Source organism: Strongylocentrotus purpuratus, unplaced genomic scaffold (assembly GCF_000002235.5).
Source record: "Strongylocentrotus purpuratus isolate Spur 01 unplaced genomic scaffold, Spur_5.0 spur5_scaffold_6, whole genome shotgun sequence".
Taxonomy (NCBI): Eukaryota; Metazoa; Echinodermata; class Echinoidea; order Camarodonta; family Strongylocentrotidae; genus Strongylocentrotus; species Strongylocentrotus purpuratus.
The window spans coordinates 15,809,051-15,815,797 of record NW_022145612.1 but is presented as its reverse complement, the minus strand read 5'-3'; positions in this window follow the sequence as shown (position 1 = coordinate 15,815,797).

The following is a 6,747-nucleotide window of genomic DNA, read 5'->3' as shown; positions in this document are numbered from 1 at the left end:
AAGAAATGCATTCTTTTGATATAAAAATGACCATCTCAGTTAGACTTTGAATAATTGCAGATCTTTGTTTAAATATGACAATCTGGAAGGACTTTAAGGCACTCTCATTTCCATTGCAAGCTTTTAATCATTTCAGGTTTAACTTGAAATAAGCAGAGACCGTTCATTGTTTGAAAGTGAATTGAAAATGACATGAATTTACAATTTGCTTCAAATGGTCGGCATGTAATGGGGGAAAAGGACTTCATGAAAAGTTTCCCTACAACCATGTTAGAATTATTTAACAAATCTTGGCAAATTTGATTGAAAATTATGTTATACATTTTTTTTCCTAATTTGGTAAAATTCTAGATTATGGTTGCATTTAGTCCATAATTGTTTTTAGAACCAACAGATGACTTACTTTCCCTATTGCTCATGTTTTCTGTTGTAAACCCCCTTTTCACAGAGGTGAAATGAGGGTGAAAGATAGAAGAGATGGTATTTGGTCCCACCTGTTGTGACTGGTCTTATTAAGAACCAAGCTTGTATGTATTGAGAGGTTTTTGTTGTTGTTCGTTTGGTATTATAATGGCTATTAGTCAAATTTGACTATTGTTGCCAATTTCATCGCATCTCTTTCTTTTAATGTCTTGGTAAAATTATTATTTCTTTCTTTCTTTTTCCAATCTCATTTTAATATAATATTAGTCATAGTCTACAAAAAAATAAAAACAAAAAATTATTTGTAAATCTATGGGTAAAACCATGTACAAATGTAAATTGGAAATCATGTCTATCTTTGCACTTTGAAACTTGGGTGTCGTGTAGAGACATGTGTGTATATATATGTAAATATATTTTTTGTACAATATCTGAAAAGAAATGATTATTCCTATATCAATATCAGGTTGATGTAAGTATATGGTTTTGTTCTTTTTTGAATGACATCTGCTTGTAGAATAAGACCACTTACAAAAACTAGCCCTTGTCTTTCTGTACAAACTTGTTTGTACAGGTACATATTACAAAGATAAGTGGAAGATGGAGTGTGGTATTGGTCTATAGAGAAATGTATAACGGGGGGATGGACGGATGCTCAACCAGAGCAAAGTGCAAGAACCCTGTACTATTTGTTAACCAACCCCAAATTTAGAGTTTGATCCAGTGATGTGCGCTTTGTATGTATTTAATTGTAAATTTGCCATCATGGATTTGATTTAGCAGCTACATTTATATGCATAGAGTTTTAAAATGAATTTCACATGGACAGACAGGCAGACATGGGATATTGGAACTGGAGCTTCGAAAAAGTATCAATTTCTGCATAACATGATTACATGGAATCATCCATTTCTGATAAATGAACTTCATTTCTTGTTCCATGTTTCTTTTCACTTTTTTTCAAATAATGCAATTTGAGGATCTACTTCCATGTTAAATACTTACGAAAGACTACATGAAATAATGCTCTTTTTCAGTTTTCAAATCAGACTATAATCTATTCTAAATATGAATATCAGTTGATGCCAAAGTGGAGCAATGTATCTGTGTGCAGGTCATAAGATAACTGTACGTCAAGAAATTGGTGTATTTTACTACAGATGTAATTGCTCTTAGCCATTTATAAAAGATTTGGTATTAAACTGGTCCACTATCCACTGAAAGAACAGTTCCTTAAAAACATTTACCCGGTATACCCTGTAGTACATTTAAAAGATGAAGAAAAAAGGAACACCATCTTGTCATTAACATCATTATTTTAGGTACTGATAGACAGAAGGAGGGGCAGATATTTAATTCAAATAGCTTCTTTAAATTTTTATCTTTCTTTTCTTTTTTGTTCATTTCTTTTTAGTGCATGTTCTTTCAAGTCTGTGATAATGCTAATTCCAAAGCAAATACTGTGATACCTGTTTACATTATCAGATAAGCTGCTGACATAATCACTTAAAGTTAGCATGATTTAAATCTTTCCAACAGACAACAAACGGGGGAATGCCTGTTGCATTTTCTCCTAATCTTAGCAGCAATTTGGAAAAGAATAGGCTCCGAAACTTTAATCTTTACTGCCATGACAAAACTGTATTCTATGATATTGGACACAGAAGCCGGCTCATGCAAGACGTGTACTTATAAAACCTTCATGCAAAAGAAGATATCACAGACTAATATACAGGAGCATTATTATTTATTTGAAGAAAAGCAGAATGGTAGGAGAAATGCATCCAATCCTTGCAGCACTGTGTCAATTTCCATTCTGAATATTAGAATATTAATACCGTAACATATAATACTGAAATTCATGTACATGTACTAGAATTTACAAGCAGAGTTTGGCTCCACCACTTCACAAGGGATGGATTAGGAATGGTATGCTTGCGACTGTTATAAGTTCCTCCTAGGCTGTAATGTATAGAGCAATGAGTTGTATCAATTGGAGTAAAGGTAATATTTGTTTTGATTATTAATCATATGGAGGCCTGTGAATGGTGTCCTACCAAAGCAATATCTATCCGTAATCAGCAGGGGAAACTTTCCTTTCAAACTTTATCTGAAATTGAAATCGTCTTGTTTTTTCCCACACCAACCTTGTTTCATCCTGTAGCTGCAATGCTAGACTATGTCTGTAAGTTTTTAATTCTATTTGTGTATTTGTAAAATCAATAGCATTTTGATTTGTGTGAGGATTATTACAGTTGTACAGATGTGTTATATGGCCATTGATTAAGCCAGACTACTTGTAATAAAATGATTTGGGGAAAACCAAATGTTACTGTCGTTATTTGTCATGACTTTCCTGTAGACTTGTAGGTTTCAGTTGTGGAGTAATGCATGAGAGTGATATACTATAGCTACTTTTTTTTGTAGTCTGAACACTGTATAAAGAGACGTATAATGAAACGCATGTTTGAACATCGTTTCGAACGAAAACTGGATAAATCATACTTGAAAAACTTTGTATCATACAAAAGTTATAAAAACTGGACGGGCTTATCATGAGCGTGCACTGATGATTGGCTAGCTGTCTGGTCAATTGACCTCTCCAAAATTTGTTTCTGTATACGATTTTGTTATGTACATGTAGTCTGTAATACTCTCTTCACTACACAGCTACACTAAGATCTTTTATTTGTTTCTTTATACAAGTTTTGAATAAATTTCTTTTTGTCTGAATAGTGCCCCCTATATGGGTGCTCCCATGCTACACCCACCACTGTCTAACAAACTATTCTAACCAATAGACCAGTTTCGTAATTTAATCCAAATTTGATGCACAAATCTTTGTTGGAGTGCCTCGTTACAAATCATTTAATTCCCCCTGTGATAACATGTGTTTCAGTGGTCAGAATGCGAATTGCATACTTTAATTGCTGCTAGGTAGGACGAACATGATGGCTTGATCATTAAAATACAATTATTTGTAACGGTTGAATTAAATAAATTGTAAGAGGCACTTTAGGATTTGTGCATTCAATTTGATAAGATTACTAGACGGTCCATTATCTTTAAGTTAAGGTCATGGCTAAGTTATCTTGTAGTTAATGACCGTTCAGACGCACTTTTGGTTACAAAACTTTGAATTCACTTGACGTTATAAACCACAAACAATCTTACAGTTAGCTCGGTAACCTCGAACAGTGAGAGGTCCTCACTGGAAGGTGCTGTGCAGATGCGATTACGCCAGCCTGGGGTTATAATGAATGTTTCCCCAACTTTTTTTTTTAATTTTTGAATAATTTTTGTTTTGGTCCCATGTGAACCCTGCCGATGGTATTGAATTGTTGTCTATAACTTTGAGGTTTTGCAAACAAAGTTTACGTCTACAAAGGCTATGCAGGTCTTATGTGAACATAGCTATTGTGAAGAGGCTAACAAACTTGTGAGCATGAATAGACACCCCTAGCTAGCATGGCCTCGCGATCACAATCACTAACTTTTAAATCCCGAGAACAAACTCTAAAAGATTAAGATTACAGATTTCTTTAAACTACACACTAAGCAAATGGGGGCAGGGTTAGGGGAGAGAAAGATAATCAATATTATCTTTTGCCACCCTGAGATTCATGTTAATTACTCCCCCCCCCCCCCCCTTCTTCTCTCTCTCTCTGTCTGCCTGTACGTCTGTCTCACTCTCTGTGTCTGCCTCTACCTCTCTCTCCCTCTCTCTCTCATATAACCTGTTCGGAGTGAATGAAATTTATATGGGACCTATATTTTACAACATTGTATGAAGAATCATGTACTGTTCATGAGTGTACAGACTAATAATCAACATTATATAAAGAAACTAGTTTTGATGAGGTCAATGGACTGGACAATCTTTGTACAATTAAATGTTCAGACGGAAGGAACCCGGCCTAATTCTCCATCTAGTTTTTGTTGTTAAAACATGCCTTTCACTATACAACGTTTCTTTATACGATGTTCGGACTAGCCAAAACGGTAATCCCATCTCGTGTAGCTACATGTCAGCGACTCTCATATAGCTAATTTCAAGGGTGTCAAGAAGGAAGAAAAAAATAGCCAAGATGTTCATGTATAATCAATCATTTTAATGTCCTGTTTTCTGCATTATGAGACAACATCATGCAAAGGAATGATTAATAGATATATTATATGTTAGACATATTATAACAATATTAGACATACACATATTTCAGAGAGAGCTGCAATCACAATCTATAAAGTTTAATGATTAAATAGGTGAAAGAAACTTAAGGGAATCATTCTCAACAATAGATCATATTAAATCAAGATCAAATATATCTCATTTCAGAATATAAATTCAAGTTAAAATTGTCAAGGCACAAATTTCATGACATAGAGGTATATATGTGAAAAAATAAAAGTTGCATTAACCAATTGGTAAACCTCTACATGTGACTTAGATATATATTATTTCATCATTAATAAAGTCATTCAATCAATGAAACAAAATCTTCAATGATTCAACAATCCTAGTTTAATGAATTTGTTGCATTAAGAATTACATCTCTCTCTCTCTATCTCTTGTACAGTCTTAAATGCAAAAAGCAATAAAATCTCAAATTAAATCAATTAATTGTAGCAGCAAAGGTTATAGTACTTGAACCTGGCAGAGGTCCTTTTAGATTGTATGCAGTAGTTTTCATAACACTGCATAGATTCATTCAACATGTAAGTCATCAAAAAACTTGATGTCTGACACTGGCAGCAGGGATTAGAAAAGAAATGCCTGAAATTTATTGTAAATAGAAGTGCTAGTTAGTGGCATTAAAAAGACAAGGGCAAATTCATCACAGACTATAATGAAGAAGTTCTAAAGCAGGTGGAGGGGTTCAAGAACAGTGGTGCCATAGTAAGCAAGGGTGGACGCTCGCAGTCAGCAGTAAGAGCAAGAGCTAAATCTGCATGGAACAAGTGGAGGGAGATAGCGGGAGTCTTCAGGGATGAATGCCTGCATGTGAAACTAAAGTACTACTATTTGGCCTTGAAACTTAGACCCCGTTCTCACTCACTTCGTTGGAGCGCTCTGGAGCGCTCTAACTAAGACCCGCTCCTCAGGAGCGGTTCTTAGGTGAGTGAGAATGCTCAAAGTGGTCCAGGAAAGCGTACTTTGAACGGAAGGGAGCTAGTGACCTTCGGTGCGAAACATGTAGTACGGTACATACGGTTTGGATTCCGCGCGCGAAAAAATTTATCTGCTGACCTGAGCTGCCATAGCAACAAGACCACTTTGACTCGTGGAGCGGTTTGAGCCATAAAAACTGCTCGGAGTGTGAACGCTCGCAAACCGTTCCTCAAGACCCGTTCCTCTGGAGCGGTCTGGAGCGGTCTAACTAAGACCACTTTCAAAGTGAGTGAGAACGGTGTCATGGACTCTGATGAAGAAGGAAAAACAAATATTGAAAATGACAGAAATGAGGATGTTACAAAGGATATACTAGGGGTAACATTAAGAGACAGAAGAAGAAACAAGGAAATAAGAAAGGAGCTAAAGGTAGGTAACATCCTGGAGTTGGCTAGGGATATGAGATTGAGATGGTTTGGACAATCGGAGTGGGCTGATGAAGGAAAACGAGCAAAAGACCGTATGACGCGAGCAGTGGAAGGAAGCAGAGGAAGAGGAAGGCCGGAAACTTGTTGGAAGGAAGGTTACTTAAAGAAGGAACTAAATCTGACAGCGGCTCAAACAGGGAACAGAAGAGAGTGGAGATTGAGGATTCGGCCAACCAACCCCTGCTAAGGGAAAATGGTTCATGGAAAAGTAATAGTAAAACTATCATTTGTATTTGTTCCTCTCTTAACTATATATTTGGCTACTACAATAAACATACCTCTTAACACCACAACTCTATTTTCTGTATATATACATAGTTGTAAAAATATAGCATAGATTAAATGGATGCAAATAATCTATATATCTGATATTATGTGAATACTTATTATGTAAAGGGATAAAATTCAATCAGCAACGGGTAATAATTTCCAAAACTCTTTGGAAGCGCATGGAGACGTTATATAATGTGATATGCGCTATACAAGAACCGAGTATCGGTAATAATATTATTAATCAATATCCCTTATTTGGTTATATATTCATATAGAAATACTTTTCCACCATTGGCCCTGATTAAATGTTATGGGGGTAAACACTGCCGAATACCCAGAAAGGGACCCCATATTTATTGATGAAAACAATCACAAGGCATACATATCTCTTTAAACTCAACCCACGTTATGATAACCGAGCTTTAATGGCATCAATTAAATGTACAATGTTAT